The following is a 23,034-nucleotide window of genomic DNA, read 5'->3' as shown; positions in this document are numbered from 1 at the left end:
TACAAAAGGGAAAATAAATAAACATAAATATGGGTTGTATTTACAATGGTGTTTGTTCTTCACTGGTTGTCCTTTTCTTGTGGCAACAGGTCACAAATCTTGCTGCTGTGATGCCACACTGGTATTTCACCAAGTAGATACAGGAGTTTATCAAAATCGGGTTTGTTTTCGAATTCATTGTGGATCTGTGTAATCTGAGGGAATGTGTCTCTAATATGGTCATACATTTGGCAGGAGGTTAGGAAGTGCAGCTCAGTTTCCACCTCATTTTGTGGGCAGTGTGCACATAACCTGTCTTATGCCTACAGCGGCCTTTCTCAATAGCAGTCAAAGCTTTCCTTAAGTCTGGGCCAGTCACAGTGGTCAGGTATTCTGCCACTGTGTACTCTCTGTTTAGGGCCAAATAGCATTCTAGTTTGCTCTGTTTTTTGTTAATTCTTTCCAATGTGTCAAGTAATTATCTTTTTGTTTTCTCATGACTTGCTTGGGTATAATTGTCTTGCTGCCCTGGTGCTCGGTAGGGTCTGTTTGTGTTTATGAACAGAGCCCCAGAACCAGCTTGCTTAGGGGTCTCTTCTCCAGGTTCCTCTCTCTGTAGGTGATGGCTTTGTTATGGAAGGTTTGGGAATCGCTTCCTTTTAGGTGGTTGTAGAATTGAATAGCTCTTTCTGGATTTTGATCGGCCTAATTCTGCTCTGCATGCAATATTTGGTGTTTTACGTTATACACAGAGGATATTTTTTGCAGAATTCTGCATGCAGTCTCAATTTGGTGTTTGTTCCATTTTGTGAATTCTTGGTTGGTGAGCAGACCCCAGACCTCACAACCATAAAGGGCAATGGGTTCTATAACTGATTAAAGTATTTTTTGCCAGATCCTAATTGGTATGTCAAATGTTATGTTCCTTTTGATGGCAAAGAAGGCCCTTCTTGCCTTGTCTCTCAGATCGTTCACAGCTTTGCGGAAGTTACCTGTGATGCTGATGATTAGGCCAAGGTATGTATAGTTTTTTGTGTGCTCTAGGGCAACGGTGTCTAGATGGAATTTGTATTTGTGGTCCTGGCAACTGGACCTTTTCTGGAACACCATTATTTTGGTCTTACTGAGATTTACTGTCAGGGCCCAGGTCTGACAGAATCTGTGCAGAAGATCTAGGTGCTGCAGTAGGCCCTCCTTGGTTGGTGTCAGAAGCACTAAATCATCAGCAAACAGTAGACATTTGACTTCAGATTCTAGTAGGGTGAGGCCGGGTGCTGCAGACTGTTCTAGTGCCCTCGCCGATTCATTGATACATATGTTGAAGAGGGTGGGGCTTAAGCTTTATCCCTGTCTCACACCACGGCCCTGTGGGAAGAAATTTGTGTTTTTTGCCAATTTTAACCGCACACTTGTTGTTTGTGTACATGGATTTTATAATGTTGTATGTTTTTCCCCTAACACCACTTTCCATCAATTTGTATAGCAGACCCTCATGCCAAATTGAGTCGAAGGCTTTTTTTAAAAATCAACAAAGCACGAGAAGATTTTGCCTTTGTTTTGGTTTGTTTGTTTGTCAATTAGAGTGTGCAGGGTGAATACGAGGTCTGTTGTATGATCATTTGGTAAAAAGCCAATTTGACATTTGCTCAGTACATTGTTTTCACTGAGGAAATGTACGAGTCTGCTGTTAATGATAATGCAGAGGATTTTCCCAAGGTTGCTGTTGACGCATATCCCACGGTAGTTATACCATCAACACCACAGGCCTTTTTGGGTTGGAGGGTTTTTATTTTGTCCTGTATTTCATTCTAATTGGAGAACCCAGTGGGATCTGGTAGTCTTTAATACTTGATTCTAAGATTTATATTTGATCATGTATATGTTTTTGCTGTTTGTTCTTTGTTATACAGCCAAAAAGATTGGAGAAGTGGTTCACCCATACATCTCCATTTTGTATAGATAATTCTTTGTGTTGTTGTTTGTTTAGTGTTTTCAAATTTTCCCAGAAGTGGTTAGAGTCCTATGGATCTTCAATTACATTGAGCTGATTTCTGATGTGCTGTTCTTTCTTTTTCCGTAGTGTATTTCTGTATAGTTTTAGTGATTCACCATCGTGAAGCCATAGACTCAGGTTTCCTGGGTCTCTATGTTTTTTTTTGGTTGGACAGGTTTCTCAATTTCTTTCTTACATTTTTGCATTCTTCATCAAACCATTTGTCATTGTTGTTCATTTACCTCTTTCTCTCTCTCTCTCTCTCTCTCTTTCTCTCTCTCTGTCTGTCTCTCTCTGTCTCTGTCTCTCTCTCTCTATCTGTCTCTGTCTCTCTGTCTCTCTGTCTCTCTGTCTCTATCTCTCTCTCTCTCTCTCCAAAAGACTGGTGACACTTTGACCAGAACCCAAATACCCCTCTCTCTTTTTCTCTCCCTCCCATTCTCTGTGTCTCTCCATCGTGCCAGGCCCCTGCTGGACTGGCTTTGTTTCTTAATAGGGGCTAATACTCAACCCTGGCTCCTTCCGTGGGGACGGGCCCTATGAATACCCCCAGTGTGTGCCTGCTCCCTCTCTCTGTTCCTGCTCATTCTCTCAGGGAATGCCAATGCCATGAGGTAAGGAGCCTTTGTACCTCCCAGACCAGAGCAACACACACACACACACTCACACACACATGCACACGCAAACACACACACACACTCACACACACATGCACACGCAAACACACACACAAACACACACACACACTGTTCACGTGGTGCCAACGGCCCTCAGAAGGAACTATTGTAAACTCACTCACACTTTCAAGCAGTACTGAATGTCCTGCAGAAAGGGTTTAAGCAGGGGTAGAACTTAGGAAGCGCATTAATAAAAAAAAATCCCAACGTGCTCATTGTCTGAATCAATGAAGATATCGAAGGTCGCATTCCCTCCCAGGCTGATGGGGAAAAAGGAAGGATGATTCCGTAAGAACAGTAATACTTTGTAAGACATCATACTATATCAGATCTGACATCATTGCGCTTAAACGTTGATAACCTTTTGGCTTTCGCATACTGTGTTAAGACCTCTCATGGTTTCGAGGTGTCCTCAATCCCACAATACCTCTTCATGGGCTCTGAACAGCCACGGACCACACAGTGAGTGAGTTTATTAAAATGGCCCCAGAGAGGGGTGAAGGGGGCAGTGTGTACCCCTGAGAGGGCATCCAAGGCAGTCATTGTGTTCACTGGCATAGGTACTATGTTGGAGGAGCATCATCTCAGGCTAAACCAGGCCAGGCCAGGCCAATCTAAACAGGCTGCTAACAGAATGCTGAGCCAGCCATGTCTTTGTGTTGTGACTTCCTCTCTCGCAGGGGGGCTTCACATAACCCCCCCCCCTCTCTCTCCCGCTCTCTCTCTCTCTCTCTCTCTCTCTCTCTCTCTCTCTCTCTCTCTCTCTCTCTCCCCCCTTTGGAGGTGGAATCTTTCCCAAGGTCAGTACCAGTGCTTCAAAGGATGAGAGAGAGACAGAGAGAGAGAGAGACAGAGAGAGAGACAGAGAGAGAGAGAGAGAGAGAGAGAGAGAGAGAGAGAGAGAGAGAGAGAGAGAGAGAGAGAGAGAGAGAGAGAGAGAGAGAGAGAGAGAGAGAGAGAGAGAGAGAGAGAGAGAGAGAGAGAGAGGGTTGTGTCCTCAATCCACATACAACAGGACTAGAGACCTCCTTGTGGACAAGGATTTGGAAGGGTTTTGGACTGGAAACTTAGGTTTTGTGTTTCATTGGAACTGAACAGAGGGATGAATGACTTTCAGCTCTTCTGTAATGTTTGGTCATGGTAAACAGGTGACCCACATCTGATTGGAATACAGTAATTCCCTTCACCTAGTCATTTCAATTGCTGACATATAGTATTTCTGAGAAAACCTCACATAACTTTACAATATATTGTATGTACAGTCGGAAAGCGCATAAGGCAGAATATTACTGAGTATGAATCAAAGTAGGGAAAACAAAGTCACAGAGCGTTTCAGAGTAGGCCTGGATATCATGATCCTAGCCATATTATCATATACTGGAACAAAATGATGACATCCTCTCAAAGGGCATTCAAACAGTGGGATTAGAGAGAACATGCACTGACCTGCCTCCACTCCTATCTCTCAGTCTCTCCTCAGTCCACAGCCTCTAGAGTACAGCATCTGCAAATGGCAACAAAGGTCTGGTCAGATCAGATGAAACAGGCCAAAGTACAGAATTAAATAGAACATTGTCTCTATAGTATATTGGCCAAAGCATATGGGAAAAATAAAAATGTAAAAACACGAAAAATCTTCCAGGAAATAATGTACAGTACCATATCATCATATCAACCCATGTGACCCTACAGCACTGTGTATACCATTAGTGATGGACCATGTGACCTTGCTGCGGCGGTATAGCTGAGCAGGTTGTTGACTCGTTGGGCTAATGGAGGGGAATACAGTATATCGAGAATAACATTTCCCACTGCTCATTTGCATGAATGCAAATTAATAGCATATCTAAAACGACAAGCAAAGAATTCAAGTAACACTTCGCCCATGTAATACCACACGACACAGGATATTTCAGGACTTTTCCCGAAATGACAGCGAAATGACAAACTCTCACTTAGTCTTTGAAATGCACTTGATGCCATGACACCAGGAGAGCCTTCGACAGTCAATTGTGCAGCACTAGTATCTCAATCAAAAGCTCTTAACAGACTCCCTTAACAGACTTGCGCTGACTCTTTCTTTTGACGTAGGCTACTTCACATACTCAGCCTGTGACCTCTGCACATAATAAAACCCCACAAATCATCCTCAATGCATGAAGTACCAAGAGAGCATCGTCTGTTCCAGGTTGGTTAGGCTCTGGGCTCTACAAATAATCCTGTGAGGTCTGCTAAACTCTGGGTTCTACACATATTCCTGAGGTTGGCTAGGCTCTAGGTTCTACACATAATCCTGTGACATCATGGTGGGAAGACATCAAAAGAGGAACCAAAGTAGACAAGGAAAAAGATTTTACCTCAGGGAAATGTCAGCATGGATGGTATGGTAAATGGTACCTCTCTGATGACCCAAATGAATGGTATAGGATTTTGTTCACTATTGTTGGTGTTCATCTATAGCGTTGTCTCCAACCTTGGCTGGTAGCTCTCTTAGCTCCCTAGCAGTTTGGTTGTTGGCATATTCTTATTTACTGCTTATTGCTGTGTTATTATGTCCTTATGTAGGTATGGTCAAATAAAGTGTTACCTAATGTAGGCTTTTAATGGCCGCCTAAAATATAGCTGCCTAAGGAGTGACACACAGAGAAGGTTAGGACATGGTCTATCGAAATACACAGCAACATGTTCAGTCCCAACCCAGATGGAAAGCGGGGTCCGTGGTGTTTATGAGAAAGGGACCGCTTGATGTACAAAGAGTTCTGAAGAGAAAACGACACAAAATGACACTGGTGTTTCTTAAAGATATTGTTCCTGTTCTAACCTCCAATAATGTGTTTGATCTATTTTGGGAAAAGCGTTAAAAGCAACATTTGCTGACTCCGACAAAAGTTGAGTGGAGGAGGCCATCACAGCCCCCTGTATCATTAAAGACAATGACCTTGATCAGCGTGATGGGACAGCTTGGCTCCAGATGAGAGGACAGCTATTTCCATCCAGTCCATTTATTTGTGTGTTTGTATTAAGATACCTACACCAGGCAGAAGGCAGCAGGCAGCGCCGTGCTGATAAAGCAAAAAAAGCCACTGTTTTCCCCTGGAGAGACAGCAATGGGACAAGTGGATATGTGCCAGTGACTGACTGTTCAACTGACGCCCTGGCTCGCTGGGCGCCCGACTACTCCACTGACTGACTGACTGACTGGCTGGTTGGAGCTTGGCTGGATGACTGACTGACTGGTTGGATGACTGGCTGTCTGGTTGGATGACTGACTGACTGACTGACTATTCCACTGATTGACTGACTGACTGACTGACTGGCTGGCTGGATGACTGACTTACTGGCTGACCAAAGAGCTCCACTCAGCACCACCTCCCTGCCTGCGGGGACAGACTGCTTGCGCAGGTCTAAGAGAATGCACATCTAATAGCCCCCCTGACAAACTCACTGAGATTTGACTATGGATGGACAATGTCGGAGATACGGTATGGTATAACAGGGTCATTGTCATAGTCTGTTCCTTAGAAGAGGGAAGAGAAGCTAGCATGTAACGCTGCATTCAAATGTTACTCTGAATCTTATTTTCTAGTTGGTGAAGTCATAAATTGCTTGGTCGGTCTAATGAGATAGCTAGCTATTAGAGTATTATCAGAAACTGAGCAAGCTAATGTTGCCAATAATAAATTAGCTTGCTAACATTGACAATATAGTTAAACTAGCGACATAGCTACATTATTATGTTGTAAACAGCTGTGTTCCATCATCTTTTATAATCTTTCATAGAAAATGTGAATAATCAGAGCGTTTACGTTATTCCAACTTGGAGGGTCGTTCAAATGATTCTGACACCACTTAAATGCATCATAAACACTTGCAATAAACTCACCAACAATATTTTCAGTGATACTTGCTAAAATGGTTGGAATTCATGATGATGTAAAAAACTAGGATATGGAAAACTATGGAACAGCAGCACACATGAAACAAAGCATCTTTGTGCCCACCATTTGATGGCCAATGAAAAACATAGTGGGCAATAACAAAACACACCACCATGAAAAGAATCCAGTAGCACATTCCAAACAGTAACCGACAGATCTCATAAAACTCTGCACAGGCCAATGCCCTGGAGCTACACTTCAACAAGAATGAAAATATATGGAAAATGGGTTGCACATTTCTTGGTAGGGATTTTATGTCTAAAAATCACATATTTGGTTAAGCATAATAATCCTGTCACTCTAGTGCAGACACCCACTGTAAATTCCAAACGGAGACAAATACTTTCTGCTCTGCTGCTTCTCTTAATTACTGGTTATACTTCTCAATCCGAATGTGGAGTGGTCAGCGTCAAACTGAGCATGATAGCAAAGCAATAATTGGTTATTCATTTTGAATCCCGATGGCCAAGGCTGAGTGGGTGCAAGCACGATCGGAATGAAAATTCATTTACACTGAAAATATGTGGCTTCACAAAGAAACGCTGCATCAATTCAGCAATGTCACATGGTAAAAGCTGGCATTGTGATGCGCAGTCTCCATCTTTTTGGCCAAATGACACAAATCCTCAAGGACAGCTAGAGCCCACTAATAATAACAATCATGAAAATGGCCAGTTTATGAATCTCAGAAAATAGCAGTGCTTAGTCAGTGAGTTTACATAATGTTTCCATAATCTGAATTTAATCACATTTAGAAGGTTTTCAGAGGAGTTACATATTAATGGAAGATTTATTTGTGCAAGAGATTAACCAAGGGGAGCAGTGGTACTGGAGAAATGTTTGTTCCTTTAGGTTTTGGGGAGTTTCAAGTCTTTTTTTGAAGTTTCAAGTCAGCTAGAGAAGGCAAGAGCAAGCACTTCAATAACTCAATTTCTTCTTTATTTGGATATTACTTTTTTAAATCCTGAACATTTTAGTGGATATAATTCAATACTTGTCACAGATACTGAGTAACATCTGCTATGACCTCAAATCAAATCAAATCAAGTGTATTGGTCACATACACATATTTAGCAGATGTTATTGCGGGTGTAGCAAAATGCTTGTGTTCCTAGCTCCAACAGTGCAGAAATATCTAACAATTCACAACAATACACGAATCTAAAAGTAAAAGAAATATATAAATATTAAGACGAGCAATGTCGGAGTGGCATTGACTAAATACAGTAGAATAGAATACAGTATATACATATGAAATGAGTAAAGCGGTACATTATTAAAGTGTTTAAAATATCTGATTATGATCAACTAAACTGTGACAACTTCATTTGAAATAAGCACTAAAGATATGTCTACCGAGAAGGCCTGTAATGGCAAAATCCTTCAGCGCTGACATACTGTAGTGTTTGCGTGCAGCGATGTTTAACATCGACAGACATCTTAACTGCTGTTGGCTGTACAATAAATATACAGCTGTAATACATGGTATTATGTTTCTATGATAAACATGTCTGTTATATCTAGCTTAGCTGCAGAGGAACGCACATCTGCACGGTTTCACATTGTTTCTTTTCACACTTTCTCGTTTAATGAGATGTGCCACTCATTCTCACAACCCATTCATCCGTAAAGCAGCACACTGTCGTAAACCATAACAATGTACAATACAACGTACAGCACATCGTACCATACATTACATTTTCCCCCCTTCCAAAACCAGGAACTGGTACTGTACCATATATAAAAATGTCCATAGGGCAAGAACCTAGAGTGATACCTGTAACAACTAGCCCGAACTAGCCAGTTCATTCCATTAACCTGGAGGTTGACTAAGACACCTAGCGGAGCCTTAGAATGAGAGGTTAAGTAGCTCCCCAGATGATCATGGCGAGTTCGTGCCCGCATACGCCGTTCTTCAGCCGCCACCGCTTGAGGCTCTGGCCCTTGGAGAGCCCACAGAGGCTGGGGCTCGGGTGGTAGCAGTGGAGAATGTCCATCAGGTGGCGTCCAGAATGAGGCCATTTTGTTGCACTGCTGATGCCGTCGGGCTTGGACCCTGTCTGTCTTTTTCACCCTGTGTGCCTGCTTTTCTTGGGTGCTACTCTCTGAGTCTGTCCAGTGGCAGTTCCATCTCAGCCTAGCATGAGAGATGCCGGGGAGACCTGTGTTTTTGTGTGTTTGCTTGCTCTGTAGTGCATTAGCATTTGGTTCAAGGCAGTTTGGAACGTGCACCCCTGGACCTCTGATGCCGTTCTTCAGCGTTCCAACAGGTTGTAGTAGGCCTCATGGATGTTTTTGATTCCCTTGTTGCTGAGATAGGAGGAGAACTCGACAGAGGTTAGCTGGGGCCCATTGTCCGTGGTGAAGATGAGTGGTAGGCCCCACCTCGTGAACAGGCTGTCAAGGATGTCCACGATGGCCTGTGCTGTGACAGTTCCGACAGGAAACACTTCTGGTCACTTAGAGTGGAGGTCATACGCCACCACCAGGAAGCTCTGATGGTGAGGGACTGCGCGCCCATGGATCTCGCCACAGATGTCCAGCTTGATGTGATCCCAGGGGCGGGACGGGCTTCAATGTCGTGGTCGATGTCTGGCCACCACATAAGGTCATTGCTGCTTGACCTTCACTATGCCCAAGTGAGCTTCGTGCGTCATGGATAGAACACATCCACACAGGCCACTCAGGACCACAGTGCAAAACCCTCGAGAGACACAGTCTTCTTCCCAGCAAGTAAGTTTGTGATTCACCCTGGCGAAAGGCGCCAGCTCTTCCATTACACGTGCTGGCCATTCAGTGCGTATGTAGGTGCGCAGGGTAGACAGTGTGGGATCCTGTTCCGATGCTTGCTTCAGCTCCTCCAGTGAGACGGCTGACTGAAAGGGAGCGTAGAGCCTTTGTACGAGCTCTGTTTCATAGTCGTCTGGCAAGACGGTCAGAGTAGGAGCGTCAAAGGAGAGTGAGAGGAGGTCTGCCATTATGTTATCCCTCCCCGGAGTGAACTTCAGCTGATAGTCATACTGTCTGAGGCGGTCGGCCCATCTGTGCAGCCGAATTGGCTTGTGGCCAGTTCCTAATGCTGACAGTAGCATTGTGAGGGACTGGTGGTCGGTTCGGAGGGCGAACAGCCGGCCGTATAGGTAAAGGTGCCACCTTTCACACGCCCAGACACAGGCCAGTGCTTCTCGTTCGCCCACAGAGTACCATTGTTCAGTGGGGATCAGGGCCCTTGAAGCGAAGGCGATGGGCCTCTCAATGCCATTCTGCAGCTGTGAGAGGACAGCTCCTAGTGTTTCAGCTGAGGCGTCACAGGTGACAATGGTGGGGCAGACAGGGTCAAAGTGAGCCAAGACTGGGGCTGTGGTCAGCTGGCTCTTCAGTGAGCGGACCGCGTCTGTCCAGGCCCATGGCTCGTCCTTCTTGAGGAGCTGGCGCAGGGGCACTGTGGTCTCAGAGTAGTGGTGCAGAAACCGGAGGTAGTAGGCTGTCATGCCCAAGAATGAGGCCACCTGAGAGGCTGAGGTCGGTTCCAGGATGCGGTGGATGGTTTAAATGTTCGACATGAGTGGAGCAATGCCTTTGGACGATAGGCGGAACCCTACAAATTTGACGGCTGGAGCTGCAAAGGTGCACTTTCCACCCTTCGGGGTCAGGTTGTTCCTTAGAGCACTGGATACTCTGTGGAGTCGATGGTCATAGATGTGGAGGTCAGGGCTGTGGACCATGATGTTGTCCAGATAGACTGTCACCTCGGGTATTCCAGCGAGGATGGTGCTCATTACCTTCTGGAAGCAGCTGGGGGCGGAGCTAAGTCCAAAAGGAATGTGTGTGTATCTGAACACAACACCATGTGTAACAAAGGCCGTGAGATCTCTGCTGGCTGGGTGGAGAGGCACCTGAAGATAACCCTGACGCAGGTCGAGCTTTGTAAAGACCCTGGAGCCATGAAATTGTGCGGTCAGTTCCTCAGCTGTAGGCAAGGGGTACTTATTCGGGACAACAGCCTTGTTCACAGCACAGAGATCCACACAGGTCAGGATTCCACCAGACTTTTTGGTTGCAATGACCAAGTTTGAAATTCAGGGGGCAGTGTTGACTGGCTCAATGACGCCTGCCTCCAACTGTGACTGTAGATCTTTTGTGACATCATCACGCATTGCAAAGGGAATGCGCCGCAGGGGCTGCAAGACTGGGGTCACGTCCAGGTTCACTAGGGGCCTGTGAGTAAAAGCTGTGAGGCAGCCCAGTCCATCAAACAGAGCTGGCCAGTTATGTTGCCATGTGCCGGTAACTTGGTGGATAGCTGACCCACTGTCATCTCTCAGTGTGAACCCCAAGCCTGTGATGAGGTCGAGGCCCAGGAGGTTGGCACCCCGCTTCGAAGGCAGCTGCTTGGCGCCGTAGTGCACTGGGACCTGGAGGGTGCCTGCAATGTCTATCTTGGATCTACATCACCCACACAGGGCAGTGGAGGGCTGTTGGAGTGGTAGGAGACCGAAAAACGTGTAGTAAGTGGCAAGGTTGAGGAACAACATCGCAGCGCCAGTATCCAGTAGCAAAGGCAAACCCACCTTGCCCAGCTGCACAGTGCATGTCTTGAATGACACATGGTTGGTGGAGACGGTTCGAATTTCAGTGTGTTCATGTTGAGAGTGAGACGAATATAAGGGCCTGTTCTGAGTGGAGCTAGTAGCTGGGGCAGAACGACACACTTTTGCAAAGTGATTGTATTTTGAACAGTTCTTGCATATTTTCCCATGGGCTGGGCAGTTTGAAGCCCTTGAATTGTGAGAGCTAGCACCACAGTTGTCACAGCTACTTCTGTTTGTTTGTCTGTGTCCATGCAGCTATCGACGTGGGAGGGCGTGCGCAGCTTGTGATCGCTGTAGTGCGCCTGCTCGGGCTAAAGCTGCTGTGTGAGAATGGCTGGGGGCCTGAATGTATGCTGCAGAACTGTCTGTTAGCATAGTAGAGCATTCCAAAGCCGCTTCAACCTGGAGTGCTATTTTAATAGCTCCATCAAGTTGTAAATTATCCGATTCCAAAAGCGGTTTCTCCCTTGTCTTTTCACATAACGTCCCCTCTATCAGCTGATCCCTGATGATCTCATCCTGAAGTGTCCCATAGTTACAAGAGCTAGCCAAATCCCTCAGACTAGCCAACAAGCTTTGAATGGTCTCTATCGGCCGTTGTTGTCTTCTCCGTAGCCGGTAGCGTCGGAGGAGGCTCTTTCCTGGCAAAGTGGTTCCATAGGAGGCTGACTGCAGCGTTGACATGTGCCACTCATTCTCACAACACATTCATCCATAAAGCAGCATACTTTCATAAACCATAACAATGTACAGTACGACCATACATAACAATGCCAACCCAAGCCTAGTCATTCGCTGTTTCTCTTTACTTGAGTAATCTTCATGTGTCAGACTAACCTAATTTAAAATATTTAAATTTGAAGTATTATATGATACCCTTGCAAGTCTGAAAAACACTGATGAAAACATTGTCCAAGTGGATGGCTATTGTCCATGTGAGGCAGTTGGACAGACTCTAAAAGTGCCGTTAATCAGCCAGACTAAAACTAGCTGTGTTGCTAGCTGATCTTCAGTTTTTCTTGACACTGAGCCATGAGAGGGAGTTGGTGTTGGGGACAGTTGAGAAGCCATCACATTACTTGCTGCAGAGAGAGAGAGAGGAGGGGTGGCGGCAGGACCAGATGGCTAGCTCTCTGGACTCAATGTACCATCCCTCTGATAAACCCAGACAGAGCCGTTACACTTTCCAAAAGAGAGATGAAAGGAAATACAGGGAGGGAGGAAGGGGAAAAAAACAAAGGCTCGCCTTTCGCAAATCTTTAATTACCCAACTGTCGGCTGCTTTTCAGATTGCTGCTTTTTAAAACATCCCCTTCCCCAAAGAACACACACATATACACACACATATACACACACACATATACACACACATATACACACACACATATACACACACATATACACACACATATACACACACATATACACACACATATACACACACACACACACACACACACACACACACACACACACACACACACACACACACACACACACACACACACACACACACACACACACACACACACACACACACACACACAGCGACCCCCCGCCAGAGGATCCCTATACGACAGTCTTGCTCTGCTGAAGAGGGGGAATCAAAACTGTTAAAAAAGGAGGAAATAACACATAAAAGATATGCAAATACAACTGTCTGGGGGCGACGATGAGCATTAACCAGCGTTGAGGTTCTGCTATTTTTAGCTGGCGTCTCTTTGCAGACTCTGAAAGATGTGTGATGACTTCCTTAAGCGCAGGATTTTATGTGCTACAGAGACAGCTTGGCTGTGCAGATATGTCGGGAGAAATATTCCCCTTAATTGAGACACTTCACAAATGAAGCTGTCAAACCAAGTACAAGCAGAATACAGTGAGAGTTGAAACTGGATTTCGAGGAAAGAGCTACGTTGGAGTCTTCACTCTTCACACATAAAAAAGTAGAGTGTATAAAGTGACTAGCGAGGTTTGGAGCTGATCTTACGGAGACGGTTAGGCAGTAGCGCAAAGATTCTGCATACCACTGCTGGCTTGCTTCTGAAGCTAAGCAGGGTTGGTCCTGGTCAGTCCCTGGATGGGAGACCAGATGCTGCTGGAAGTGGTGTTGGAGGGCCAGTAGGAGGCACTCTTTCCTCTGGTCTAAAACAATATGCCAATGCCCCAGGGCAGTGATTGGGGACACTGCCCTGTGTAGGGTGCCGTCTTTCGGATGGGACGTTAAACGGGTGTCCTGACTCTCTGAGGTCATTAAAGATCCCATGGCACTTATCGTAAGAGTAGGGGTGTTAACCCCGGTGTCCTGGCTAAATTCCCAATCTGGCCCTCAAACAATCATGGTCACCTAATAATCCCCAGTTTACAATTGGCTCATTCATTCCCCTCCTCTCCCCTGTAACTATTCCCCAGGTCGTTGCTGCAAATGAGAACGTGTTCTCAGTCAACTTACCTGGTAAAATAACGGTAAAATAAAAAATAAAAATTCTCTCCCTTTTACTAATATAACCACTGGCAAGTGTACAGTGCATTCAGGAAGTATTCAGACCCCCTTATCCTTTTCCATCTTTTGTTACTTTACAGCCTTATTCTAAAATTGATTAAATTAAAAAATATCCTCATCAAGCTAAACACAATACCCCATAATGACGAAGCAAAAACAGGTTTTTAGACCTTATTTACATAAGTATTTAGACCCTTTACTATGAGACTTTGAGTGCAGCTGCATCCTGTTTCTATTGATCATCCCTCAGATGTTTCTACAACTTGATTGGAGTCCACCTGTGGTAAATTCAATTGATTGGACATGATTTGGAAAGACACACACTTGTCAATATTTATAAAAGGTCCCACATTTGACAGTGCACAGATATGGGGAAGGGTACCAAAACATTTCTGCAGCTTTGAAGGTTCCCAAGAAAACAGTGGACTCTGGCCACCCGGCCGAACTGAGCAATCGGGGGAGAAGGGCCTTGGTCAGGGATGTGACCAACAACCCGATGGTCACTCTGACAGAGCTCCAGAGTTCCTCTGTGGAGATTGGAGAACCTTCCAGAAGGACAACCATCTCTGCCGCACTCCAACAATCAGGCCTTTATGGCGATCTTGCATGGAGCCCCAGACCGAGGGTGATTGACCGTCATCTTGAACTTCTTCCATTTTCTAATAATTGCACCAACAGTTGTTGCCTTCTCACCAAGCTGCTTGCCTATTGTCCTGTAGCCCATCCCAGCCTTGTGCAGGTCTACAATTTTATCCCTGATGTCCTTACACAGCTCTCTGGTCTTGGCCATTGTGGAGAGGTTGGAGTCTGTTTGATTGAGTGTGTGGACAGGTGTCTTTTATACAGGTAACGAGTTCAAACAGGTGGAGTTAATACAGGTAATGAGTGGAGAACAGGAGGGCTTCTTAAAGAAAAACTAACAGGTCTGTCAGAGCCGGAATTCTTACTGGTTGGTAGGTGATCAAATACTTATGTCATGCAATAAAATGTAAATTAATTACTTAAAAATCATACAATGTGATTTTCAGGATTTTGTTGAAGTGTACCTATGATAAAAATTACAGACCTCTACATGCTTTGTAAGTAGGAAAACCTGCAAAATCGGCAGTGTATCAAATACTTGTTCTCCCCACTGTATGTGTTTTCATGCATGCATGTGTGTGTACAGTATGTGCATGCATTTGTATGTGTATGTGTGTGGTATTTACAGTAGAACATAATCGGTGCGGGGCAGCGGCAGCGGCAGATGAGGGGAAGGCCAGTGGGTCTGACAAAAAGCAGGGCAGCCAGGCAGAGGCAGTGCTAAGGCCTGGTGGGTATGAGTGGTGTGCAGGGGGACAGACAGAGAAAACTGAGCAACTCTCACTGGGAAACAATATGCAGTTTCATCTGAGGAAGACATTTTGCAGCTCTTTCTCTCTCTCTCTCAGAGCCAGAGAGCCGACAGCACAAAGAGCTCCATTGTTCCTTCTGCAGCAACCTCACCGCTCTCAACTAGAGCAGCAGGGTCGAGGCCGCATAGGACCTGCCAGGGGCTGTTAGAACCTGCTCCCACTGTGTGTGTGTGTGTGTGTGTGTGTGTGTGTGTGTGTGTGTGTGTGTGTGTGTGTGTGTGTGTGTGTGTGTGTGTGTGTGTGTGTGTGTGTGTGTGTGTGTGTGTGTGTGTGTGTGTGTGTGTGTGTGTGTGTGTGTGTGTGTGTGTGAATATCGCTTTTCTTCAATATAATGTTTCATGCTAGTTCTTGGTCAGGATTATCGTACAGTTATATCTGGAGTTTTTTCTGTACTGTATAAATGGAAGCGAGTTCTAACACTGTACCTACCACACACTGTATGTGGTTCTAATGTTTCATACAGGGATGTGTTTCAGCGGATTGTGTCAGTATCAGATCATGAAAAGTTAGGACAGATATGCCTCCCTCTGTCCGTCTATCGCTCTCTCACCCTGTTTCACCCTCCATCACCGTCTCTCTGTAACACACACTTACAGTACTCGAGCACGCACATACACGCACACACACACACGGCTACAGGACATAATGGAAAATCCTTTTATATAGAAGTGCGGGTCACATCCTTAGAGGATCCAGCAGATTTCTAGTTCATAATACTCTGGCAGGCAGGCAAGGTCTGTGGAGAGAGGAGTGGAAGAGAGGTAGAGGGAGGGAAAGGGAGGAGAAGGGAGGGGAGGTGAGGTCAGGGAAGGGAGGGAGGGTAGGCTAACGACTAATTGAATAGATAAGATCAAAGGCTGGATGAGAGAATTCTTCAAACTCAAAGGGCTATGAGAAAATTAAGAGACATGGAGGGCTGCGACTAATCAGCAGTTGGAAAATCCTAATGCTCCACTACCGGGTACCACAGTAATCCCCGTAAATTGTAGCGAGACAAATGCTTGCATCATTCAGTGAAGTCGAAATCCATTTTCAGAGAGGTGAAAACTAGTATGAGTGTAATAATGAAGGTGATTCGGTGAGCCACGGTAGTGTGATAAGTAACCTTGTCTGAGACTTGTGTTCGCTCCCCGAACTAATGCCTAGGCTTGAGCTCAGCGAGCTAACAGAGTCTAATAATGAAAAATAAACTCTTCTTCAGTACATACAGAGGAAATCAAGATTACTGCTATCAATCATGGGTAGATGATTCTGTTTCATCAACGTGCTAGTTTAGCAGAAGTGAAGTAGTTAGCTGTGTGCCCTAGGAACGGCGCGGTAGTGTTTAGCATGTTAGTTAACACCCGATAGTGTGTCCTCACCAACCAAGACCATGGTTTTGTGAGGCGTCTGTTTCTCAAACTAGACACTCTAATGTACTTGTCCTCTTGCTCAGTTGTGCACCGGGGCCTCCCACTCCTCTTTCTATTCTGGTCAGAGCCAGTTTGCCCTGTTCTGCGAAGGGAGTAGTACACAGCGTTGTACGAGATCTTCAGTTTCTTGCATGGAATAGCCTTCATTTTCCAGAACAATAATAGACTGATGAGTTTCAGAAGAAAGGTCTTTGTTTCTAGCAATTTTGAGCCTGCAATCGAACCCTCAAATGTTGATGCTCCAGATACTCAACTAGTCTAAAGAAGGCCGGTTTTATTGCTTCTTTAATCAGAACAACAGTTTTCAGCTGTGCTAACGTAATTGCAAAAGGGTTTTCTAATGATCAATTAGCCTTTTAAAATGATCAACTTGGATTAGCTAACACAACGTGCCATTGGAACACAGGAGTGATGGTTGCTGATAATGGGCCTATGTACGCCTATGTAGATATTCCATAAGCTACAATAGTCATTTACAACATCAGACTGCGTGAATCAGGCCTTCATGGTTGAATTGCTGCAAATACACCACTACTAAAGGACCCCAATAATAAGAAGAGACTTGCTTGGGCCAAGAAAAACACGCAATGGCCATTAGACCAGTGGAAATCTGTCCTTTTGGAGTCCAAATTTGAGATTTTTGGTTCCAATCGCCGTGTCTTTGTGAGACGCAAAGTAGGTCAACGGATGATCTCCGCGTGTGTGGGTCCTACCGTGAAGCATGGAGGAGGATGTATGATGGCGTGGAGGTGCTTTGCTTAGAATTCAAGGCACACCTAACCAGCATGGCTACCACAGCATTCTGCAGCGATACAACATCCCATCGATACGCCATCATTTGTTTTTCAACAGGACAATGACCCAACAAACCTTCAGGCTGTGTAAGGGCTATTTGACTAAGAAGGAGAGTGATGCTGCATCAGATGACCTGGCCTCCACAATCACCCGATCTCAACTGAATTGAGATGGTTTGGGATGAGTTGGACCGCAGAGTGATGGAAAAGCAGCCAACAAGTGCCCAGAATATGTGGGAGCTCCTTCAAGACTGTTAGAAAAGCATTCCAGGTGAAGCTGGTTGAGAGAATTATATATTTTTATTTTACATTTATTTAACTAGGCAAGTCAGTTAAGAACAAATTCTTATTTTCAATGACGGCCTAGGAACAGTGGGTTAACTGCCTTGTTCAGGGGCAGAACGACAGATTTTTACCTTGTCAGCTCGGGGATTCGAGTCCAACACTCTAACCACTAGGATACCTGCCGCCCCAGAATGCCAAGAGTGTGCAAAGCTGTCATCAAGGCAAAGGGTGGCTACTTTGAAGAATCTAAAATCTAAAATATATGTTGATTTGTTTAACAGTTTTTTGGATACTACATGATTCCATGTGTTATTTAATAGTTTTGATGTCTTGACAATTACTCTGCAATGTAGAAAATAGTACAAATAAAGAAAAACCCTTGCATGAGTAGGTGTGTCCAAACCTTTGACTGATACTGTATATACTGTATATACAGTTGAGGTCAGAAGTTTACATACACCTTAGCCAAATACATTTAAACTCAGTTTTTCACAATTCCTGACATTTAATCCTAGTAAAAATTCCCTGTCTTAGGTCAGTTAGGATCACCACTTCATTTTAAGAATGTGAAATGTCAAAATAATAGTTGAGAGATTTTTTTAAGCCTTTATTTATTTCATCACATTCCCAGTGGGTCAGAAGTATACATACAATCAATTAGTATTTGGTAGCATTGCCTTTAAATTGTTTAACTTTCGGGTCAAACGTTTCGGGTAGCCTTCCACAAGCTTCACACAATAAGTTGGGTGAATTTTGGCCCATTCCTCCTGACAGAGCTGGTGTAACTGAGTCAGGTTTGTAGGCCTCCTTGCTCGCATACGCTTTTTCAGTTCTGCCCACAAATTTTCTATAGGGTTGAGGTCGGGGCTTTGTGATGGCCACTCCAATACCTTGACTTTCTTGTCCTTAAGCCATTATGCCAAAACTTTGGAAGTATGCTTGGGGTCATTGTCCATTTGGAAGACCCATTTGCGACCAAGTTTTAACTTTCTGACTGATGTCTTGAGATGTTGCTTCAATATATCCACATAATTTTCCTGCCTCATGATGCCATCTATTTTGTGAAGTGCACCAGTCCCTCCTGCAGCAAAGCACCCCCACAACATGATGCTGCCACCCCCGTGCTTCACGGTTGGGATGGTGTTCTTCGGCATTGCAGCCTCCCCCTTTTTCCTCCAAACATAACGATGGTCATTATGGCCAAACAGTTCTATTTTTGTTTCATCAGACGAGAGGACATTTCTCCAAAAAGTACGATCTTTGTCCCCATGTGCAGTTGCAAACCATAGTCTGGCTTTTTTATGGCGGTTTTGGAGCAGTGGCTTCTTCCTTGCTGAGCGGCCTTTCAGGTTAGGTCGATATAGGACTCGTTTTACTGTGTTGTTGCTGTTTCCTCCAGCATCTTCACAAGGTCCTTTGCTGTTGTTCTGGGATTGATTTGCACTTTTCGCACCAAAGTGCACTTATCTCTAGGAGACAGAACGCGTCTCCTTCCTGAGCGTTATGACGGCTGCATGGTCCCATGGTGTTTATACTTGCGTACTATTGTTTGTACAGATGAATGTGGTACTTTCAGCTATTTGGAAATTGCTCCCAAGGGTGAACCAGACTTGTGGAGGTCTACAATTTTTTTTCTGAGATATTGGCTGATTTATTTTGATTTTCCCATGATTTCAAGCAAAGAAGCACTGAGTTTGAAGGTAGGCCTTGAAATACATCCACAGGTACACCTCTTATTGACTCAAAGTATGTCAATTAGCCTATCAGAAGCTTCTAAAGCCATAACATCATTTTCTGGAATTTTCCAAGCTGTTTAAAGGCACAGTCAATTTAGTGTATGTAAACCTCTGACCCACTGGAATTGTGATGCAGTGAATAATAAGTGAGATAATCTGTCTGTAAACAATTGTTGGAAAAATGACTTGAGTCATGCACGAAGTAGATGTCCTAACCGACTTGCCAAAACTATAGTTTATTAACATGAAATTTGTGGAGTGGTTGAAAAACGAGTTTTAATGACTCCAACCTAAGTGTATGTAAATGTCCGACTTCAACTGTATATATAAAATTATAATTACATTTATTTAGTATGAATATTACTAACAACAACAGATAAAACACATTTTGGCCAAGGGATATGAGGAATAAGTTTAGAGATTGTAATACAATACAATGTCATAATATTAAAGGAGCTATATGTCATTTTTTTGTATTGTAATTTCATAAAATGTCCTTAATATACAGTATACAGTAATAGTGGAATGATAGTGTTTCACAATATTTCCTCCCCCCAAAATGTATGAAACACTATCATTCCTCTACTACTGTAGATACATTAAGGACCTTTGCTGAAATTACAATGCAAAAATATGACATAATAGCTCCTTTAATCTATAATTGATGTGTTTAACCCTGGGAAACATTGGCCTGGAAGACTCACAGGGATATTGGCATCCCCAGTACTCCACCAATAATCAATTGTTTAACTCAATACTTCTTATATTCCCCTTAAAACGTTTTTAATTAATTAATTTTTTACATAAATACAATGTTATTGAAGCTTTAAAACTGCATTTATTTTGCTCTGCCTCATGGCAAAATGTGTACAATTGCAGGATATTAGCTTAAAAGCTGTAACAACAAAAAGTCTCTCTGCCCCATGACAAAATTAGTAGAATTGCAGAAAATTAGCTTGAAAACTACAACATTTCTCTCTGATGCCAAAGGGAGGGCCTTTAACATGTTCCTTCCCAGGGCCAAAGACTTGGCTTGTCCAGCCATGCACTGCCAAAGTCATATTATAACTCCTTGTATGCTATTTTAATCCCACTCGAGCTGTGTTCTGATTATGAGGGGGTCCCTGATGAATTTGCTATCACAAAAGGGGTCCCTGGCCCCAAAAAGTTGGTCTACCTAACATTACACTACCAGTGTCTACAATGTTTCAGGTCATGGTCTCTACTATTCCTTCCCTACCTTTGGTAGGTAATGTACACGCTAGACATGCCGCACATTAAAGCAATTTACTCAAATCAAATCAAATCTGATTTGTCACATGCGCCGAATACAACAGGTGTAGTAGACCTTACAGTGAAATGCTTACTTACAAGCCCTTAACCAACAATGCAGTTTTAATAAAAAATAAGTGTTAAGAAAGTATTTACTAAATAAACTGAAGTAAACAATCAATAAAAATAAAGAAGAAAATAGAAAAATAACAAATAATTAAAGAGCAACAATAAAATAACTGTAACTAGGCTATATACAGGGGGTACCGGTAGCGAGTCAATGTGCAGGGGTACGGGGTAGTCGAGGTAATTGAGGTAATATGTACATGTAGGTAGAGGTAAAGTGACTATGCACAGATAATAAATAGCAGCAGCTATGCCATTATTATCTGAATTAATAGTGTTTCACTGACCACAGCATACCAAGTTGTTTGCCACATAAACCAATAAAACAATGACTGTATTGAGAATTAGAATTTAGAGTAGAAATGACAACCGCATCCTCTGTCAAAAACAAAAATGCAGACAATCTTGTTTTAAGAGGCAATGGAAGTCCACCAGCTCTTACTGGTTGATGACAGATTATCAGATCCTCTGACAGCCCTCACACAGGCAGGCGCTTGAACACACACACACACACACACACACACACACACACACACACACACACACACACACACACACACACACACACACACACACACACACACACACACACACACACACACACACACACACACACACACACACACACACACACACACACACACACACACACACACACACAGGGAAATGCGCTGGTAGCAAGTCAACAGCTGTTCCCATAGTAAAATCCTTCATCTGAAACATGCTCAGAACTGCTCTGTTTCAGTAGTGTTGTATGTTAACCCCAATAAGACGACGAGCTCTAATCATAGTTGTTTTTTCTTTGTTTAATTATCTATTGTTGCAGCCTAGATATCGCTGCTTTGTAGAGGTTCGCCGTCATATCAGCCGTAACTATTCACAACAGTTATGCATGAAGCGTTTGGTGCTTAACTTCTCTCATTATTAGGTTTCAATAACCATTTTTTCACTTTGACAGGTTCATTAAAGCCTCTCGAAAATATTCAAATATTAAAACGTGCCATCGTACATTTAATCTCCAAACAACCGCAGAGCCATGTCTCCCTGTTACCAGCTCATCTCTGTCACCATTTCAAAGGCTCTCTCTCAATCCCTTTCTCTCGTCCTCTCTCTTTTAATTCTCTCCCCTTCTCTCTCTCTATCATTCCCTCACTCTCTTTCTCCCCCCACTCCCCCTCTCTCTCTTTCTCTCTTCCACCCTCTTTCTCACTCTGCCACAAAACACAGACATCAGCTCCTATTGGCTGATAGTCTGTCTCGAACCACGCCAATATTCCCTGACTCATGTGTGGGTATTGGCAGGCACTAGCTCAGCTAATGGCAGGTGAGGCAGTAGCGCTGTGCTGTGCTGTTTTGTGTCACTTAATCAATGCCCTGCAGAGGGGAGAAGTGCCAGACAGCTCAGCACTGGCAGCTCCCTCGGCGTTGGGCACGGCAAACTTTCTGGAGCCAGCAGAGCTGGGGAGGGCATGGCATTGCTGCATACAAACACACACACGCGCATACCCAACCTCTTCCTCTTCAAAACACCCTGCACCCACCCCCAAACCCCACACCGGCTTTAGTGGTGTGTTGTCGGGTACATACAGCGTATGCCAGGCTGGTCTGACGTATCCTACACCCCACGTCGCCCATCCTGGCTTGGATCAGGGACAACATCCAAGATTCCGTCTCTCTCTCTCCCTCTCTCTCTCACGCTCTCTCTCTGTCTCTCTATTTCTAGCAGCTGCGGTAGCCATGAGCTGCAGTAGACAGTGGCTCCAGGCCCCAGACTGAAAAACCCTCAGCTTAAAGCTTTCAGCATTATCTCTGTAACCCCAAAGCAATTGGCGAGAGGAACTTGGCCTTTTCTGCTGTCCTCAAAATGTATTCCTGGCATCGGGTCCTTATCCCACTTCTCTCTCTTTCGACGACGTGCTGCTGGGCTTTAACCTTGCAATGACTCCTTCTCCTCTGCACCAGGTTAATGCCTGGGATTGTTTGCCACGCTCACTCAGTCAAATCCTTGCAAGCTTTCATCTGCTCATTTCATTGTTCATTTACAAAGAATTGTAATGGATGTCTGTGGTTGCAAGTGTTGTAGACAACATGTACTTGAGGCTGTTTTTTTTTGCCAAAAACAATAAACAGACTGCATTTGAAATGATAAAAATGAAAGGTATAAGAGTGGTCCATTTGCTGCTGTCATGGGCAGCAGGCAGACTCTGCTGGGGTTAGTATTATGTGTGTTGGTACAGGGATTTTGCTATCGCTCACAAATAACATCCATGTGATGAGAACTACCATTATACCGTACTTGTGGTTTGGTATTTTAATGAACATACACTACTTGACCA

The 23,034-nt window shown here is 44.2% G+C and overlaps 1 long non-coding RNA gene across 4 annotated transcripts in view; it reads right to left on the bottom strand.

Moving 5' to 3' along the window:
* The window catches only part of LOC139548581 (uncharacterized), a 138,121-nt gene that overhangs the window by 73,252 nt on the left and 41,835 nt on the right, over window positions 1-23,034 (bottom strand). For all 4 annotated transcript variants that reach the window (XR_011669719.1, XR_011669720.1, XR_011669718.1 and 1 more), the window contains one exon: window positions 4,096-4,153. This is a non-coding gene — a long non-coding RNA (uncharacterized lncRNA). The remainder of the gene's footprint in view (window positions 1-4,095; window positions 4,154-23,034) is intronic.

Source organism: Salvelinus alpinus, chromosome 21 (genome assembly GCF_045679555.1).
Source record: "Salvelinus alpinus chromosome 21, SLU_Salpinus.1, whole genome shotgun sequence".
Classification (NCBI taxonomy): Eukaryota; Metazoa; Chordata; class Actinopteri; order Salmoniformes; family Salmonidae; genus Salvelinus; species Salvelinus alpinus.
Note: the sequence above shows the minus strand (reverse complement) of the source record. Positions and strands in the feature narration are given on the sequence as shown.